At 43.7% G+C, this 21485-nt stretch overlaps 1 pseudogene; it reads left to right on the top strand.

Moving 5' to 3' along the window:
* LOC129100202 (transcription initiation factor TFIID subunit 4-like) overlaps positions 1-21485 on the top strand; it is an 84447-nt pseudogene that overhangs the window by 26691 nt on the left and 36271 nt on the right.

Genomic DNA, 21485 nt, shown 5'->3' with positions numbered 1-21485 from the left:
CAGAATTTTCTTACAATCAGGCACAAACTTCCACTTTGACCCAAGGATCAACTGGTTTGATTTTGGTCAAAGGTCAACGTCACTTGCCGTGTTTCCATTCAATTGTCAGGCTAACTTTAAGCCAGCTTTTGAAATGTTGCAAAAAAAGAAATGAGAATTAGGTGCGTTTCCATTAAATGGTTTGGAGAGAATAAACTCGTCTGCAAGTAGTTTGGTCAGAAGTTTGAGCTGTAGGCTACGCGTGGCAGTAATCCGCCGGTAAACAGAGTAGAAGAAGCACAGGTTACGAACCGGAAGCAAAACAAGCTAACCGTCTACGAGAGAAAAAATTAAAGAGGTCTGCAGGGATTACTTTCAATTGAACAAGTGTTAATTGTACTCTCATGTCAGCTAGTATTGGCCATGTTTCAGATTTAGAATACAAGCATTTGTATTATTTTGGAATATTCGAGAAGACAGGCAACAGTAGAATCAGTCACGTGAGTCAAATGTTATGTCAGAATTTATTCTTCAGTTAAGGCATCAACTCTTTTTTGACAAAAGCAAAAACCGCCTCAAGGGAGTGTAAAAACTTTATTTCGCAAATTAAGGAGGTTTTATCGAACTGTGTCGTTTCCATACAGCTTTTCTAATGCAATAATTGCTCATACAAAATCAGGTCACTGTGACTCCACCACTCATTAATTTCAATGCCATTGTGACAATTTCACACAAATGTCCGCTAGGATAAAATGATGAGTCAATGACATTTTGGACAGATGCTTGGTGAAAGCATTCAACTGCGAAATGGTCATTTTAGTGCGAATATCATTGAGTCCTCACAACCAATGCAGCACTTAATACCTTTGCAGAAGAGATGATTTAGTTCCATTGTATGTATTTTGCTCATCTACCGTCTCTCATGCTGCAGGGACGATGACGACATCAACGACGTGGCCTCCATGGCCGGGGTGAACCTGAACGAGGAGAGCGCCAGAATACTCGCCACCAACTCTGAGCTAGTGGGAACGCACATCCGCTCGTGCAAAGATGAGGCCTTTCTCCATCCGGGCCTGCTCCATCGACGGATTCTGGAAACGGGTAAGACGAGTGCGCCCTGTCGAGGTAGAGACTCATAAACCTGTTAGCTGCAGTAAAAGAATGCTAGCCGCTTGGATATAAAGTGGTTGTTATAGCAGCAAAAGAACATGGACCCCTACGCCTCCACTCTGAGCAACAATCCAAAGCTGAAAATCAAGGCGATAGTAGTGATGAAATCACCAACTGTTGTCTTTTTCGTGAGGAACATGTTGTTTCTGTATTTATAGTGTCATCACTAAAGACAGTTTTTTGATTTTCTCTCCTTCAGCGCTTCAGTCTGAGCCTTTTCTTGTTTGGCCTCGGCTTAAATTTGATACACTTAACAATTCTTTCACCTCCTTTAATGAATTCTTCAGTGGCTGTCTGAACTCACTGGACCCCAGGCACACACATAAATACTTTATGGGTTTGTCTTTTGAAGGCTGGCTGTCAGATTGTCCTCTGGACTAAAGGAACAGAGTTTGGAGGAATAAGACTTGGCAGTGGGATTTTGATTCTTTCTCTATTCTTTTAGTGGATCTTGACACTCCGAAGGCACACGGCGTTGTGCGTTCTAATCGATACAGGCGGAGGGGTCTTGGTTGGTTTATAGCATCACACCACAGTGATGGTGTCTTCATTACCTCTTTGTTTTGCTACAGGCAGTCAATCTCATTGCTCGGATTACAATTTAGGCTCCCGCCGCACGGTGAAACCTGTGAAAACGTATAATGAGCGTTAGTACTCAAAATAAAAAACGGAGCCTAGCGTCTCGCTCCTGTGCATCGGATCAAAAAACACACAACATAATTCCACGTGACGGGCAGTCTGGCGCCCTCATCTTCTTTTATCTCAATTAAGTATCTGTAGTGTAGCAACGAAACCCCGCAGGTCATGTTTCCTTACGTGTACTCTTGGCTCGGTTGTTATCCCGTCACCTTCAGGGCTGAGGGGTTGTTTAAAAATATAAATCTTTCCTTGGGGGGGCACACAGCATGATACAGGGGCAGGAGGCTAGGGCGCTCCCTGCTGGGGAAGTGGCACTTGTGCAGCTTTGTTGTGTCAGTGATTGGCCCCTCTGCGCTCGCAGCTGACAGCAGTCCGAGGGAGGCTCCCCGGGCCTGCCAGCTCCGCTCAATCAGAGAAGCCTCGGCTGCACCTCCTTCCTGTATACGAGCACCAACTTCCACTCTGCTCTGCTTTCTCATTTACTACTGCATTTACACTTTATCTCTGGTCGGCCCCATAAAAAGCAGGGGGGGCCTGATTACCTATTTTTTCTACCGCTTTATTTCATTTCTTAATTTTATTTATAGATTCCAGGCGAGGATGTTAGTTTCTTCACCTTCTATATTTTTCAACTCATGTCTCTCCGTGTCTTGTGGCCTCTCCTTTTATTTTTCGTCACCCCCACCCCAAACAGACACTCGTGCCGCCCCCCCCTCTCCTCCTCATATCTCTTCAGGCTGGTCCTTGAGCCGGGCATGGGGGAAAGGCTGTAGCGTTTCTGAAGCTGCGAAATAGCACTCTGCCCCTCCCCACCTCAGGAACCAGAACACAAGCACAGCTGGAGCTCTCTAGAAAAGCTCCTCAAAGTAATGATAGTCCACTGATACTTTTGAGGCCCACACACACACACACACACACACACACACACACACACACACACACACACACACACACACACACACACACACACACACACACTCGTGCACATACATGCATGTGGGCTTATTGCATCAACTTACACATGAGGACAGACACAAAAGACAAATGTGACATTAAAACACAGAGCAGATATGCCAAACACACACATAAGTTCTCGGAAAACAGAGACCTGAAAATAATTTTTATGTGGATTATTAATATAGTATAGTTCTCAAATATATCTTAATATTACAATCTAAATTTTGTAGAGAGAGGATGGCATTGACACAAGAACTGGTTGATTCTAATCTGATGCTATGTGTTCTCAAGCTTTATTTATGCAACTTGAAAATGATTCGCATTCAAAACATAGGAAGTGCCTCATGCCGAGCTCACATCATGTCAGTTTTACCATGGAGCTAGCATAACATGCTGCGGGGGCAAAAACACATTGGTCAACATAAACATGTTAGCCCTTTAATTGTAAGACATGAGCTCCAATATCTGTTGGCATCAGAAATACTGTGTTTAACATTAAAATATGTTTTCTGTGGTCATTTGACTGGTACAAAAGAAAAATGGCGATTGTTGCTAGTTGTTATGATGACAACCACGTCAGTGGGGCCGTAAAGTGTTGTCGCAGCTCACTGCGAAGCGAGGGTACGCAGCTCTGGAGTCGGATGGCTGGTGTTGAGTGGAAAACAAGAGAGACTTCTACACCGGATTCATCTTAAAACAAATGTGACATTTATTGAAGGATAACAGGGTATATCGCCCAGCAGTTATACGTGCACGGGCCTAGCAGTACTGAGAAGTTCAGCAACTAAAAGGCGCTTAAACAGAGTGCGCATCATGTTATATAGACTTTTATGAGTTGAATATGATAGGTCCCTAATAAAGGAAGGCGGCTCTTGGTTTAGACTTTCTGAGGGCCTTATCAGTTAGTGAAACTGGGTTTCTTTGATCTGGTTTCTCTGTAGCATGAGCTCATCCTTCTTTATGTGTCTCTGTTCCTTTTCCATCGTACGGCCAGGCACTAGAACGCCCTGACCGGAGTATTTGACCTTCAAAGAGAACTCATAACATTTACCGCAATGTGCACAGTGATAGTGTGATGTGAGAGCATGAACAAAATATACTGTGCTCGATATTTGTATGTGTGCATTTATACATATGAATGTAATATTTACATGACACTGGCTAGTTAGCTAGGTAACTAGCTTGTCCTTCTCCAGAGTGAGGGGGGGATTGAGGCGGAGGGCCCCTTACACCTGGTGCTTCCACTGGCCACCAGCCCGCTGTTCGGCTCATTGTCTGTAAGCAGTGTAGCATTAAAGCATGGTGGAATTAGCAAGCTAGCTAACTAGCCAGCTGTCCACTAGTTAGCTCGCTAGCTTGCTAACTCCACTATACTTAAATGCTACGCTGGTTACAAACAATTAGCCGAAGCATTAAGTTGTTAAATTATCTGCTTGTTTTAGTTGTTACAGCCAAACCTCACCTCAGTGAGATTGCAACTTGCCGTAGGTATGTTTAGTTTATATAGAAGTAAGCCCTCTTCAGCAGTACACATGAAAATGGCTGCCCCAATGACAATCCTGCTACGTTGATTTGAATGGAAATGTCACTTCTATTCCTATTCTGTTCCCAGGGTTTTTAACCATTAAACAATGTGTCTGGTCTCTGGAGTGTCTAATTTGTGCACAATGCCATAATCAGCTTACCAGTACAGCTATTAAACTACATCATCCACATAGCACATCACCGTGTGATGGACTCACTAAAGTCTCACTTTGCAGTAAATGATCATTGGAACAGACGCTAATGCTAAATAATTAAATTGCTATGGGTTCAACGTGGGGCAAATGGGTCAAAAACCGCCCTGCCTGTCAATATTTACTTGCCCCTTTATAAATTGTTGTAGTTATTAGCGATTATCAAATGACGGCAACGATCAAAGATAATTGTCATGTTTATGTGTTATATATAAATGGGAGTTTTGCCAACATCCTCTTAACGCCACATAACTAAACTCCTGTTTCCAGTATATTTGAAAGTCTTGCTTGTGCTTCAGCCCGTAAACTCCGTAAACTCTGCCTCCATTTTCTCACGAGTACCTGATAGGTACTGTGCCTGTCCAAGTCTCAACAGACATTTGCCCGTTGCTGGATTTACTTGCCTGCCGGGGCATTTTATTTGCCCCAGCCAAGTACACAAGCCTTACTGTTGAGCCCAGAACTTTGAATATAATTGGTATTTTTGTTTACCATAATGTGGCATTTGTGTGCTACATCTATTGTTGGATTACATTGGTATTACTAAGAAGTGATACTTACTAAACACAATAGGACTCAACTATTTTACCCGACTGAACTTGTATCTTTCCTGCTTTGGCTCATGTTTCTGTTATTTTAATCCATCTTGAATACAGTAAATATAGAGCATCAAAAGTATCTGGATGTTGTTAATCTGTCAAGGTAGAGAGGTCTTAATTGGTGTCAGGATTGTTGTTTTCAAAAGGTTGTTGCTCACTTTTTTTGAAAAGGGGGACTGGAGGACGAATCAAACTCTATGTCAGGTTCCTTGAAAAGAGATTATGAAACCTCCGTTTCAGTGGTCACCATGCGAAATTCACTCCAGATCACAAAACACAGCACTAACATTTAACCCTATCAATGAGCATCAAGGGGTGATAAGAGTTGTTAATAAGGTCTATGTGTGTTTTGTAAACTTTCAATAAGTTTCGCTTCACCTTGGCTTTGGGAGTATGGTTTCCAGTGATGTTTATGGGAGTAATTTGTTCCCTGTATGTTCTGAGTAAATTGGCTCATATTATTGGTATCATGTTTAAAATGGGCGTGGACTGTAACACAGTGATATGACTTGGTGCAATGGCATCTCTGCTGTTGTGGCTGCACTTAATCTTGACTCCTGATGTGCAGCAGAAATTATTGTTGTGTGCTGAGTTTATCCTGATCAGCACATGCAAGTCTGTCTGCTAGTCAGCTGCCGCAATAGGTCTTCCAAGTATCTCGGGAGTATCTTGGGTTATTGTATATCTTTGGGCAGAGAAAAGAAAGAATAGTTGCAGGTATTATAGATACAAGCTAGTGTAGTTGGGTCATTCAGGACCTTTTCCATGTTCACTGCAAGCTACTTTTCAGGGGGACCCTTGTTGCTATGGATACCATTCAGTTCTATACTATATAAATATTCAAGTTACCAGGCCTCCATGCAGATTGTGTCTCTCCATTGGATTTCTTGATGCTGTCTGTTGTGTTGAAGGGGATGCATGACACACAATAAGTCAATGACATACAAGATCTATGAGTGACCTTACAATTCATTGTTTACATAGCTCTAACTTGATATATGGTAGCAATACCCTGTAATAAGTCTAACCTTAGAATGCTCTGCAACTGCACATGTAAAAAGGGGTGGATTCATGCATATACAGATGGGCATGTAGTTTTCCATATGTCATTAGCACTGCAATAGGTTAGAGTGTAGGCAGGGGAGTTAATTAACGTAGGCCGGCAAGTTTGTTGGCTTGTTTTTTATAATGGCGAAAAGTAAAGAGAGTTTCTGTCAATATGTACAGTTACTCACTGTCCATGGTCTGCAGTGTTACCGGGGATCATATTCGCTGACCCCTACCTGCCATTGGCAGACTACTTCTCCGAAAGGAGAGCAGACGGGAGCTCCAGAGAGGACGGCTGGCTAGTCAGCTAGCTAGTTTGTCCGTCTCCAAAGCTGGCTAGTTAGCTAGCTAGTTTACAGAGCTCCCTCCTGCCCTGCTCCAGGTGAAGAAGTCAGCTAGCAGCGAGAAGTGACGCAGAGGGACCATTGACCTAGCAATCATTGTCGCTGGCAACCAGCCTGCTGTTGGGCTCATTTTCTTTCACCAGTGTAATGTTGGCATGAAAGCATGGTGGAATAAGCAAGGTAGCTAGCCAACTAGCCAGCTCCTGAATGAGTAAAATGAAACAATCTAATGCTTCATCAACACACTCTTGTCACAGTGTAGGAAAAGGACAATTCTATCTTTTTTTTTGCGCTGCATTCAAAGCATGGCGGAATTAGTAAGCTAACTGAGTAGCCAGTTGTCCGATAGTTAGTTTGCTATTTTTCCACCATGCTTTGATGCTAACGTTACAATGGTTAGAGGAAATATTTTTAGTAGTTTCTGTGTGCTGCAACCGGTACGGCTAAGGGGGTTAGCGGAAGGTAAGCTACACTATTAGCAATATCTACGCTTTGTAGATATTGTAGCCCGCTAGAGCCTAGAATCAAACATAGAAGGAGCCACACTATTGGCTCTGTGAGTCTGTACTCAGGCCCAGTGGTACTTTTAGTATACATCTGCACCAAATCTCATTACATTCCATCCAATAATTGCTGAGATTGTTCAGTCTGAAACCAAAGTGGCGGACAGACTCACCCACCGACTGACGTTGCCATGCCTAGAGCCGTATAACTTGCATGGATAAAAATTGCGCATTCTTTCACCCAACTGGAGATGTTACAATCTTTGTTGCAGGTTATTCCTGTTATCTTCTTCTGTTTTGTAGAAATTAAGCAAAATATCAAAGCTTTTTAGTTCATTAGCCAGTTTCTAGGTCCCTTTTTTCTAGGTGAATAATAGCGATTTGTATCATTACAAGTTCAAGACTGTGTTTTTTGCTCACAGTAATGTGGCTCTCTGGCTAAATCTCTTAAACTTTCTCTGAAATATTAATGTCCCTGAAAGATCTTATTTTTCAGAAAGCGGAAGCCCATTAGTGTTTTGCGTTGACCTTGTGACATTGCCACATGTATTGCCACTGTAATTATAAGGCTAACAGGGCTCCTTCCATCCTATTTCAAAGCTTGAGCGGGTGAGGAGTATATGTATTGTTCAGCTGATTTAAATAATTGGTGTGGTTTACTTAAAAGGGTGCCAGAGAGAAAATTATGGTAATGGAATAATTTAAAAGGAAGTTGGAAACAGATAGTAACCCCACCAAAGTCTGTCCTCCTCTCTTTTGTTATGACTTCAGATGAGTTTTGCTCCGAGGAAACTAAATTATCCTTCTCCTGTGGAAAAAAAGATGGTCAATGTCGTTTACACATTCGGAGGAGCTCAGCTAGTAAAGCCACTATGGAATTTGCACTAAGACTGTGAAACAAATTAACTTTTCTGTGCGATGAGTCCTATTTCTGGGAGTTAATTGCAAGTACTAATCCAGACAGTTTATCTGTGTGAATGTGTGTGAGTACAGTAGATGTGTATGTGTGTGGAGAATGAAAGTTGTGATCTTCTGTTGGTGTTTTTATGGGATGTTGTACGTGTGTGTGTGTGCTTGTAGCGAAACAATTACCTTCTACCTGCTTAGCTGTTGTTTCGAAATGCCGAATCGTGGAAGCAAGTGAAGTGATGATAAAACAATCAGTTTTAAACCTGTTTATCACTTTAGTAAATTTAATGAATAAAACTCCCAGATGGTAAAGTGGAGGATCAACATTTCAATTGCGACAGAATCAGCGAGGTGAATGAGGTTTTAATTATGAGAGGCAAAAGTACTAACTGTACCCATTTGTGTGAGAAAGAGGTGTTGAAGTGATATTAATATTGATGTACTGATCGCAAAAATGACGTCTTGTCCTCAATGTGTGTGTCCTTCACAGCCAAGAAGTTCGGCGTAACAGAGGTCCCAATGGAGGCCGTGACGTTCATCTCACACGCCGCACAGTCACGACTTCGAACAGTGGTAGAAAAGGTCTCTACCATCGCGCAGCACCGACTGGACTCCTGTAAGGTGGGAAGAATGCAAACACACACACACCCACAAAGTAGAGATGTCATCAGGTGCATCTGTTTTATTTTAAGCTGGTTTTTTTTGTGACTCACAGCGCTCGAGAGAAGTAAAATTTCACACTCCCTGCCAGCTGTTTTAAATCTGCTTAGCCTACTAGGTAAGGTACAGCTGACACTGGGAAAATTCAATATTCAATCTGTAATCTTGGGTGAAAATTCAAAGGCAGCGGGCAGGTGGGCAGGACGAGGTGGAAATTACAGCGTTTTATAGAAATCTCATTTCCCTCAATTAATGGCCTTGCACTAAGTGTAGCCAATCGTAACCCCTTCCTCCCTGCTGCGTGTGCTACTTTTGCGGCTTTGGCTCATTAATTGCAGGGTTGGTGGTTCGATCTCCGACTCTTCCTGTCCACACGTCGAAGTGATAAAAGTGAAGTGTAAGTGTCGTATAGGGTCAACTCCATCTGCGCTCTTTTCCAGGTTTTTCAAATGCCCATGCAGCAGTTAGCTAGAAAGCAGCGACGTAGGTTTCCTAAGTAAGCAAATCAATAAGGTTAAGCATAATAGGAACGCTAGCGCTAGCTGAATCAACGTTAGCTGTTCTAAGTTTGGAAATAACTGAAAGGGTCCTATCAGTCTTTTTCTAAAGTACAGTTGTATGTATACTTCCGTGTTCTGCAAGGAAAAAATACTATAAAATTACTGTTTTCGTCAATGGAGTCCGGTAGCTTTGAAGAGAGCGATATAACGGAAACAGTTCCCCTTTGGAAAGGGCTGTTGGATGGCTAGATAAAGCGACTGTGGACGGGGACGGTTAGGCCCCTTAAAAAGTCGATATCACTATATTTAGAAAAGTTTCACCACTTTATCTTGCCATCAGACAGCCATTTCTGAAGGCTAACTCAAACCGTTATATCACTCTCTTCAAAGCCACTAGACTCCATTGACAAAACTGTGATTTTACCTGGCAGAACACAACATCTCTGGTCTACGGCTCAATAGGTCTGTTAGTTTTCTTGTGTTATTGCGTGACCGTCATATGCAAACGTGGCCTTCCCAAGCAGTGCATTGTTTAGCTTCCGAGCTGGCTCTCCTGTCCATTTGTCCAAACTGGGGACAGGCCCGTCCACCATCTACTGTAAGTAAAACACTGACTTTGGCTTTAAATATATTTATATTTGTAGCAACGTCATCATACTGAATATTTACTGGAGTTGGGAAAGAAACTTTATCAGGACATTTGTGCACAAACACTCTTAAACACACAAACTTGAATATGGGTTTGTGTACTCCCAACATTCCCACAAAGACACACTGTGCCATGCACACAAACGCACTTTTATCTGTATCACGCGTAAACTCAAAATGCAAGTAAACCACTAACATAAACACATACAAGTTAATATGGGAAGTCTTTTTTTTTAAGTTGATAAAAAAGAGAGCTCAGACTTCTTAGTCAGTCAGCCAAAACTTCAGGTACAAAGGGATTTCCAAGCGCTCGTCCTGCTTTTTTTTTTCTCGTTATTGGTGACTTTATCTCTCGTAGCCCTTGAATGCAACTATACAACCGCATTTAATTGGTGTACATTAAAGCGCAAAACCCATCTTCGACTGCTAGTCTGAATCTCGGCATTGTTGGGAGAACAGTGGGGGGAAACTTTGAAAATGTGTTTTTTTCCCTGACACCGACAAGGGAGGAAGAGGAGGAGGGAGGAAGAGCAGCGCTACAGCTGTCCCCATCTTGTTTGGCGCTTCTTCTTCTTCTTCTTCTGTTCGTTCTTTTCCCCTTTTTTGTGGTTTTGTAAATGAGGTGTGTGTGTGAGAGAGAGAGAGAGAGACAGAGAGAGAGAGGAACGGAGCTCTGTGAAGCCACTCTGTTGACATCAGCGGAAAAAAAAAAAAAGAAAAAGGGAAAAGACCAAAAGAGAAAGCGGCCTTAAAGAGCAACCGGGCTTCGACAGCAAGAGCTACGGCAAGAGTGCAGGCTCAGCGCTGCAACAAAGAGGAGAGAGAGAAAGAGTGGGGGGGTGCCGGCGATGCGCCTCCTCTGATGTGTCTTTGTGCTCTGTGCCACCCAGCTCCTCTCATCCACACACAGACCTGACACACACACACACACACACACACACACACACACACACACACACACACACACACACACACACACACACACACACACACACACACACACACACACACATAGATGGAGAAGAGAGGGATATAGAAAGCTGCATAGGTGACACACAGACGTACGCACACAAACATGTGAAATAAGCAATTATCCTATTAACTTTTGATGACCTACAAAAGTTGTTTTCGCACCTGCCTTTCCCTTTTCCCAAGTGGGAAAGTGAAGCGCAATGTGCAAAGAGTATTCGTCGTCTTTAAATAGACAAAAGTTAGCGTGTGTGTGTTCACGACTGCGATCAGACCCGTGACGTCCCAGATGAGCTGTGTCTTGTGCAGTTAACGATGAGGGTGTTATTATGCTTATCAGCAAGGCATACCGGGCTTATTTATTAAAATCAACAATTGTAATTATGGATTTTAACGGCGATGGTAGTCAGTGGTGCTTTTTTTTTTGAGAGCTGTACGATTAATGCATTGGCAAGGATGCAGAGAGAGAACTTCCATCACAATTACAAGCCCCTGTATAAAATAAAGTGTTTTAGAAAAATGTATTTCATTTATACATTTAACAACTGATTACAAACTTCAAGTAAAACATGAAAATAGCAGAAAGCTCACAGTAGTTCTCAACTTCTCACATCTTCTCACATTTTTTGGTGAGTTAGGGACGAGTTTTGTCCGCTTGGAGTTTCACCTCGCAATATCAACGCAGTGCCTGCTATTTTTTGTAGCTTCCTTTTTGATGCGCGTTTACGATCTGGCACCTTGTCTGTAATTTTTTTATAGACGGCCAGGAGAGCGTCCCTTACACAGCAAAATAATAAGAAAGAGAAAACACAGGCAGAGGGACACTTCTAGTGGGTCTTAAGTGATGAATAAGAAAAGAAGATTTTTTTAATGAGTCTATACATTGTTTTTTTAAAAATTTATTTCCTGCACGGTTTACCTTTAACTAAGAATGAGGACGGACCTATGTTTATTATGAAGTACGCTTAATGTGATCACACACATCGTAAGCCTTTTTTTCCCAGTCTCGTATTTCATGCATCCTGTATCTGTTGTCACTGTGGAATGGGGCTGAAACTTTCTGTGAATTGTCAGAAAGTTGATCAGCAACAATTTTACTATTGATAATTTGTCATTTTTGCAGCCCCTGAAAAGGACTCGTACCTTTTTTTTTTTTCTTTCTCCACTGATTTTTCCCTCCGTCTCCTTGTCAGGACGAAGAGTGCTACGAGCAGTCGGCAGACGTTCGCTCTCAGCTGCGCTTCTTCGAGCAGCTGGAGAGAATGGAGAAGCAGAGGAAGGACGAGCAGGAGAGAGAGATCCTGATGAAAGCCGCCAAAGTAAGTTGTTGTCACCTTCCCATCCTTCTGCGTCTGTGTGTGTGTGTGTGTGTGTGTGTGTGTGTGTGTGTGTGTGTGTGTGTGTGTGTGTGTGTGTGTGTGTGTGTGTGTGTGTGTGTGTGTGTGTGTGTGTGTGTGTGTGTGTGTGTGTGTGTGAGTCCTCATGCAACAGTGTGTTTTCTGTGTACTGCTGTGTGTGTCCGTGCGTGCATGAAGCTCTGACAGATGAATTGGAGTGTGACACGAGTGGATGAAGTGACCTCCCTGCGTCCTCCCAGGCTCCTGGCCCCAGGGCTCCTCTGTCCCGGCTCTTCCTCGCCGGACACCCGGACGGACACACACACACACACACACACACACACACACACACACACACACACACACACACACACACACACACAAACATACACACCCTCATGTACAACCCCTCTATCACAAGCCTTGACAGCTCAGGTGAAACAGAGCATCAGTTTAAAATAGGAGCCATCATGTTTTTCCTTCCATCAACCCCGTTCATACACAACTACATGTGTTGCCCTGAACTTCTGGTGTCAAGTACCTTTTTTACCAGGAAACATATAGCTTTTTATCCCAAAAGCAGTAACGTTTTGTTTTGAGTAAAAACTGTATTAGTGATCCTAAGCAGAAACCGTTGTACGTGTAAACCTTATGAGGAAAAATTCCAACAATAAAAGCCTCATAATGCTGGCTGCACTGTTTGATATAGGGGTTGTCTTCAGACACAGCACAAATATACAACAGCGATAACAGTTGAGTATTAAAGAGCTTGCAAAAAAACAAAGATTTTGTTATTTATTAAAAAGAAAATCCATATATGTTTTCCATATATATATATAAAGTTGATTAAAACTTTAAGCAATAAGACATATTACTATTTAATTTCCCGAAAACAGAAAACAATTTCCATTGTCTCAACAGATGCATCATTTGCACATCTTTTGTTTCTGGCCTTTAGACAGAGTGGTGTGCACTTCATCACAACTGTTACACAAAGGGCTTCAAACACAATCCTAACTACGTGTTCATCTCTTCACCAGCCAACATTTCGACATTTACCAGTTGCTAAAACCTCCATCACAGAGAATAACTCAAGCCACCTGGAATAAAACAAGAGTTCATGTCCAGTATTAAACAACACACACTTGGATTTGCTGTTGAACGTGGCTACAATAGGGGAAAACGTGGCTACAATAGGGGAAGACGTGGCGACATCAAACTCTGCAGTGTAAATAGAATTCAACTGCATACACTGTGAAAAACTTAAAATAGTCAGCATTGATGTATTTGTTGCGGTTTATATCTCTGTTAAAGTTCTTTAGGAAGAAGTGCAGTTGGTGTGTTTTATTTAATGTCCTTTTAGTAAAGGACAAACTCTTAGGTGACCTTTTGTCTTTTAAATAAAACCCTATAAATTGTTGCAGAGTGTAGTTGTCTCTTTTAGCTGATAGATCGATAAGTGTTAAAAACGCATCGAAGAGAAACATCCGCACTAACTTTGCTGTAAAGTATTTAAAACGACTTATTATCAACAGAGTCCCTGCATTGTTAGCGGTCCACTATTCTGATCTCAGCTGTTTATTAGTAAAAAAAGAAGTCTTCAAATTTGGAAAGATCACCACTGACCCAAAAAAAAAGAAAGAAAAAGATGTAGAGAATCTTTTGCAAATGAAAATGCCTGGCGGTGCAACATTAGCAGAAAGCTAGGTTAATTTAATTAATTTTGAATGGAGCAAATGTCCCAGAGTAAAGATCCTCATTGCAGCACACCTCACCGTCTTAATTGCATTATTACGCTCCGGTCCTGCCATGCAGGATATTAGAAAATCCTCTGGTTGATGAACGCCGGCCACCAAACCTCACGACCTGTCTGTTATTTTTTTTTTAAGGAGAAAAAAAAAGACATTGCCTCAGCAGGAAAAACGGCACTGTGAAGTGTGCTGTTAAAAAAAAATGAATAGTGACGCTTTTTAATGTCAGTTCTACTGCGAGCAGTTCTCTTCATTAACCGGTTTTGTGAGGAACTTCTGCAGATTTGGCCAAGTTCCTGTTGGAAGGGCTCGCCTCGGGGCTATCTGGATTGCGCGAGCATCGTCCAGGAGAGTTTGACTTCACCTCTGAGCCATGTCTGTGGCTTTTTTGGCGCCCGTTGCCATGGCTAACACATCGAGCAGAAGTTTAGAGAGCAAATATTTTTGTTTTTTTCTAAAGTTTTTACAAAATATTACACACTAAAAAAACAGTGTTTTTTTCTATCATATAATCATGTACCCCACACAACTAAACACTAAAATTTTGCTTATTATCATTTCTTTTCATTTTTTATTGTCAGTGTTATATTTTTCCTACTCACAGTGATAACTGTCAAACCAATGTCTTTTTTGCGGGGCATTTTGTCCTTTAAAAGACTAAAAAAGACAAAAAAAAGAGGCTTTTTTATTCACATTCTCCATTTAAGACCAACCAGTATAAAGAGGGAATCCACTGAATACATCTTAAACCTCAAAACTTCATGATGTTATTAAGCTAGCAGACATGTTGGGTTAGTAGCTCATCTTGCTTTTTCTCTCGCACACAGCGCAGCTTGCTATTGATCATTGGTTATTTGGTGGATATTTGTGTCTGCCACTTTCAGTTTCAAAAAGCCAATGAGTAAATGTGTCAGTGACTGCTGTACGAGGAGTGATGGGAATATAAGTTTCACCCATTTGGGAGAATATATTGACAGAATATTAACTTTCCACACACAACCGCACAACTAAAAGAAACAAGTAGAACCCTCTGGGGGCTTTAAAATGAAAATTGCCTGGGCAACGACAGAAAGACAAGCAGTGAAGTGTAAAAGTAGACAAAACTTGTTAAAATGACTCATGCCATATGATCGACCTCACAGATTGGTCGTATTCTGTAAAACGCTGTATTGGAGTTTGGAGTTTTCTTTATTTTCCAGCGTCCACCACCCCGCTCCCCGTCTCCCCTCTGCTCCCTCCTGTAAGTGGGGGAAACCAGGGCAGCTGACAGAGGAGATGTAAAGCACGCCGGTGGCACCGCTGCCCTTTGTAAACAGTCCATCTGCACCAACTCCACCCACACCCCTCTGCCTCATCCTGCCTCCCCCACCCCCTGCTCGAGCGCCTGCTATTTTGACCTCCTGAACAAGAAGCCCCGCTGAAGTAATCCCTTCTCCTCCTCCTCCTCCTCCTCCTCCTCCTCCTCACAACAAGCCCTCCCCTCCTCTGCGCCGTCCACTTAGAATATGACTCAAGTCTTTGGGGGATGCTCCGGCCCGACCGGAGGGCGAACGCATTAGTCTTAGTTGCGATACCGACCAGTACGTGAACCGCCTGATATATTTAAAGCCAATTAGCAGGAAGGCTATGAGGGAGAAGTAAGGGTGGGAGAAGAGGTCGAGGCAGGAGGGGAGGCCCGGTGCTGACTCTTATTGATTTAGCATTAGAAAAGATATTAATGTGTACTGTAAAATATATCCAATGATTGTTTTGTCTTTGAAATTTGCTTACATAATATAGCTTTTGAAATGTGCCGTAGGATAAAAAAAGAAAAGACATATAGTGACAATTAACAATAAGGGAAAGATGTATTTGCACATAAAATGTAAACGGTTATTCGTGGACCTGATTATATTTATTTATTACATCCAGACCCCCCCCCAAAAACAACAACAACATCAGTTAGTGTGTAGTACCATAATCTGCCGCACCGCCCGCAGTGGTCAGCCGTACGTGTACATCTGGCCGCCTGGTGAAGGATTCCCAGGGACAAGCACGCTCGCCCAGATCACGGCTGCTGATTAAAATAGAAGTGCTGTGTTGTTACGCCAGGGACACACACTCACACACGCACACACACTCACACACGCACGCACACACACACACACACACGCACACACACTCACACACTCACAGCGACAGAAAGCCACGCAGTGACACACACACACACACACGCTGCCACTGATACTCACCAACATCCTTTGCCCCTGTGTGTGTGTGTGTGTGTGTGTGTGTGTGTGTGTGTGTGTGTGTGTGTGTGTGTGTGTGTGTGTGTGTGTGTGTGTGTGTGTGTGTGTGTGTGTGTGTGTGTGTGTGTGTGTGTGTGTGTGTGTGTGTGTGTGTGTGTGTGTGTGTGTGCTGGCTCCTGCAGAATTTTTAATAACCTCTTTTGATTAGAATCCCCCTCCAGCGGCTTATTTAGGGATGGATTTGGAGCGGGGTTTAAAGGCCATCGCCCCCCCGGGGGGGGCGCTCCATTGCACTTCTCTGAATTCAAATACGATGTCCTTGACACCTCCGTATCCTGTCCCTGTTTTGCACTATTTTTTGCCGCAGCAGCAGCAACAGATGAGCGGCGAAGGAAGGGGGGATGTGGGCCCCTTTTAAAACCAGCTGTTAACCTGTGTGCCCCCCCCCCACCCCCTCTCTCTCTTTCTTTTACTCCGCAGAGTCGCTCCAGGCAAGAGGACCCAGAGCAAGCTCGACTAAAACAGAAAGCCAAGGAGGTAAGCTGCCGCGGAGATCATTACCCTTGACATCCCAGCGTATTAATTTTTCATGCATCGCTACATATGTAATGCAATTTAAAGTCGGACTTAAAAAAAAAGTTTGAGGAATCATTGGCGCCGATTGATGCCCTTGTGTGTGTCTGTGTATAAAAAGACACCCTCCACTTCTTACACCCGCCCCCCTATTCATTGTCTATTCTTCATCCGTCTCAGCCTCTTCATCTCACTCCCGTTTGAGTTTTGACTAAGTGCTCTTCATTGAGCTCTGCCTGTTTTTGGTTAATTGGCTGTCAGTGGACAGATATACAGGGGCTAACTTTAGTAGCCATTGCAGGTTAATTCTTCATCCTTACACTTTTTGTAAAACACATTTGTTCATGCCATTTTGTTGTAAAACAAAACTACAATATGTCTCTACCTACTGCGTTATGGCTTGTAAAAAAACTCTGTTCTTACACGTCTCTTTGGTAAAAGAGTCAAATTTGCACCATTAGCTCAGCGAGGCCATAAAAAACCAAAGTGAACTGGGGTTTAAGATGTACCAATTCACGCTCCGCATTAACTTTTACTGCTTCAAAGGAATAAAAAGTAGGCGGCCGAGGCAGAACACGTCGCGTTCCAAATTGGGAGGTGTTTTTACTGAAGTGGTGCGCCGCTGCATCCTCCTCACTTTAAGTGCAGGTTCTGTACATGGTGGAATCCCCAGCGGAGCCCGGAGAGTAGACCGCTCTCCTTTTGTCGGTGGTTGGTTAATGTTGTTTACGCAGAAACGCAGTAGTTCTGTCACAGCGGAAGTTTGCGTTTGTTTTCTTTTTTGCCTTTGTTTCACTCACTTCACTGGGTGCTCTCAGTCCTCGGTGTGCTGATGAGGATCAAGAGGATTGTCTTAAGCTTCCGTAGAGCGGTGCGAGGAGGCGGGAGGATAAAACATTCACCTGTTGTTGATGTTGATTCAGAACTTAAGGACGTGCTTTCTTTCTTCTATCTTGCTCTTTTCAAAAAAGCTATTCATCCGGGTAAAGTTTACTGAGCACGTATGCACTTTTCTCACTAACTCACTTCTATAATTTCCCCACCTGACAGTGCAGCCACTGTCTGTTTACGTTGGCCATTAATGCTGCAAATGCCTTGCTCAAGGGCAACTCAGCATTGTGGTTTGAATTATTACACTTTTAAGTTTTTTTCAGCCCAGTCTGCTGTGTTGAACTCATGACCTTCAAGTGATTAGGTGACCTTCTCTCACCTCTGGCTACCTGGCGGCGCTCTCTCGTCTTTTTCCCCCTACGCACATCCCCGGACATTTTTTCTTTCTTTCTAGCAACAGAGAGCCCTGCTGCAGCTTTAGAACATTCGCACTACGTCCCAGCCTACCCATAAGCCCCACATATGCAAATGAGGCAGCGTAATAGGCAGCGCGATAGGTTCGCCCCCCAGGGTCCGTGCGATCAAAGCGGATCTCCTCCCCGTTAAGTGGCAGTCCGCTCGTCATCTGGATACAGCCAGATTAGCGGGGCGCAGCGAGGAGACGCGGCGCGTGCACGCTTCTCCATTTGCATCTGGAATATCAAGAAGGTGGTTTGGAGATCGTCACTTCATGTAATGCTTTCTCCCGCGACATAGAGGACGAAGAAGACTCCCATCCCCTGCCCTACAACACACACACACACACACACACACACACACACACACACACACACACACACACACACACACACACACACACACACACACACACTGAACACCCCTCTACCACCCTCCCTCACCTTTTCTTTTTTTTGCCCTAATGGCCGTCGTTTCTCAGCCCCCGTGCCTCTCCGGTTTCCATCACCTGAGTTGGCTGTTTGTGTCACTGTGGAGTCTGTCGGCAGCTCACGCGTCTGTGCAAAATTTCATCAGGATAATGAGCCCGAGCTACTCGGGCAGAGGAGCCAGCCTCTCCCTGATCACACACACTCACACACACAAAATAATAAGGCATAAGTGTAAAATCAGATATTAATCCACAAACAACAAACATGGTACCAACGGTCAAGCACGGGTTGATTATCTAGTCAAGTCAAGTCAATTTACACGGCCCAAACTCTCAAATATGCCTCAAAGGGGCTTTACAATATGTACAACGTGCAACATCTCAATCCTTAGAGGAAGGAAGAACTCCATGAGAAGAGGGGAGAAAGCTCAGGAGGACCATCTTCCAATATGAAAGTGCTTTGTGTCAGATGAAGTTACCCTCTAGATCTGCACAAGTCCTCATAATAGGTGCGCTTCAGTTAACTCAGTAGAATTGTGCATATTTTCACTTTTATATTTTATACTTTTTTATCACCAATAGCGTTAAAGATTTATCACCTTTTGACAGTCCATAAACCTCAATATGGTGACAATAAGGACAGGTTAGTAAAAAAAAAGATTCACTAAAAGTTTGGATCCGATCCATTTAGTTGAACTCTGGGTCTATATATACTGTACCAAAGGGGTCACTCACCTTCTTTGACCAATACTGTGTATTTGGTGTTCATGCTCCCCAAAGTGAATGAATACCAGTGTTTTTCTCATCCCCTTGATCTTTCCTTAAGTGCAACATTCAGGCCAAAATGGTCAATTGTAAACAAGAAATAAGAATAGGAAGATTGCCATGACATTGACTTGGGACATTCATGCTCCCCAGTGAATGAACCTTTGTATTTTGGTCAATCCATGAGCCCTCTGCTTGTGCCACCCTAAGGCCGAACCGTGCACATATAGAACATACCTCACAATATTACAGGCAAATGAAGGTCACACAGTAGATTCATGCTCCCAAGGGGATAAAACCATTGATTCCATGGTCCGTCCTCCAGACTTGGTCGAGTATAAACTTAATTACGATATACCACAATGTTTTTTGACCAGTAGTTTTGAAAAGAACATCGTAGGCTCTAGGTTGTCACTAGCAGGGCTTCAGGATTTCAGTCTTTGTATTTGCGTATCTGAATTTGCACCGGCAGCTTCACCCACAACCTCGTCACCAGCAGAGCAGGCTGGTCCAATAGATGTTGGCGGAGCTTTTCACGTGAGAGAGAGGAAGGGCCGTCCAGCGGCCCCGGTTTCCTTCCATTCACAACCATTTGGCCGAAAGGTCAGATGGGCTATTTCAAAAAATGCCCCCCAGTCAAAATCAATGGGCAAATCGTGGCGCCCAGTTCCTGTTTGCTGTTTGTTGTCTTTGTCCTCCGTGGTGGTGGTGGTGGTGGCGGTGTTGGTGAGTCTGTGTGTTCTGTCTGTTCCATCAGCGGGGCAGGAGGCCGGGCGATGCCTAATCATAGAGAGTGAGAGAGGGAAGGAGACAGAGAGACGGAGACAAAGAGACGGAGAGGGAAAGGAGACTTGGGGGGGAGGCAGAGAGAGAGATAGAGAGGGAGTTAAGGCCGGTGGAGATACATCACGATGTCAGACACACAGACACACTGCAGCCACAGATTCATCATCGCAACCGCGTCTGCAGGCGCAACTGGACAACGGGGGAAAAAAACGAGTGAACTGGAGGAGAGGAGCGGAGCAGGGACAGGGCGAAGAGAGACGAGGGAAGATGGGGGTGGAGGGGAGGTGGGGGGAGAAGACAAATTGGCTACCACACCTGGCCAAAATCTGGCCAAAAGCTACTGTTAAGGCCTGTTCGGGCTGCTAAAGCATTTCCATCAAATAGTATTGTTAATACGAGCCGGTTAAGGACCCAACCTTCTTCAACTATCGCCCCCCCCCTTTTCTAGTCTTCGCCCTCGCAGCAAGTCGCGTGCTGCACAGACTGATTTCCTCGGAAACCAGAAGCTGTCCAAATCTCAAAGGTTTATTTTCCTCAAACATGTTTCTTTTCTGGGCATTGAGGGATTTTCTTTCGCCCACTTTGACGCGCCGGCGTTGCCTTAATTACTGAATTAATTCCAACCTCGGCTAAACTTTGAGTGGCTCCAATTTAAAGCCCCCAGTTAGAGAAGCATATATGTTGGAATCCATGAATAGAATTACACCAATACTCACTTGACTTTTGCATGACCGTGGTCCAAAGAGAGCGTGTTTAGGCCTCATCGCTCCCACAATAAAGAATTGCTCATTTATGATAAGCCTGTGTTCAGCCGGGGCCTTAATGTAAAACACAAACACAAACGTTTCTTGATTGGGCCCCGGCATCCTCCACAAAATAGACCAGGTCACGGAGAGATTGGAATCCGCCTACGCAGATTAAAGCCCTGTCAGCCAGAGAGGAGCGGCTCTCGTGTGTCAGAGGACAATGTAACAGCCCAATAGTTTTTCATCTGCCAGTTCACAGGCCCTCGTACTCTGGCCCTCCGCAAACTGCCTTGCTCAAAGAGGCCACCGACCCTCCAGCAGGCAGGCCCCCGGAGCCAAAAAGGCCCTCGCTACCCTCCTTGGTGCTCTCTCTCCTTTCAAAGAGACTTCCTGCTGTTTGGTGTGTCCCATTTCGGAGTTGTTGTATTCTTGTCTTCTGGCCCTCGCAGATACGCTACATCTCGGTAAGAACAGAGCAGCAGCGGTCAGCTCGCTAAAGTTAAACAACGTTACATTCTGCTTAAGTGAAAGATTGCGTCTTTGTTTAAACCTGTTCCCTTCTCACTAACTGAGTTATGCATTCCTTTAGCAGGTGTAATTTTTTTGAAAGATCATACAAAGTTGATGTGGATGCTTTAATTTTCACATAAGACGGGTCTGTTTTCTAGGTCCCAAAGATGTGCGGGCAACTAAATAGCACACCGTTACCCTATTTTTATTTGTTGCTTTGTTGCCGGTAGTAACTTCAGTTCTTCTTCACCTCAAGACATGTTACGAGATGAAAAAAAAAACAGAAGCGGGCTTTAAAAGTACCTTTGGTGTTCCTGTGTGTTTTCGAATATTACAAAGTGCTGTAATGAGAAGGAAAACAACAAAAAAAAAGAGATTTTTTTTTGCCTCGGAGGGAGATAGCGACGCGTCT

The sequence above is a fragment of the Anoplopoma fimbria genome, chromosome 2, assembly GCF_027596085.1.
Source record: "Anoplopoma fimbria isolate UVic2021 breed Golden Eagle Sablefish chromosome 2, Afim_UVic_2022, whole genome shotgun sequence".
Lineage (NCBI taxonomy): Eukaryota > Metazoa > Chordata > Actinopteri > Perciformes > Anoplopomatidae > Anoplopoma > Anoplopoma fimbria.
The sequence above is the reverse complement of the archived record's forward strand: the minus strand, read 5'-3'. Positions and strand labels throughout refer to the sequence as shown.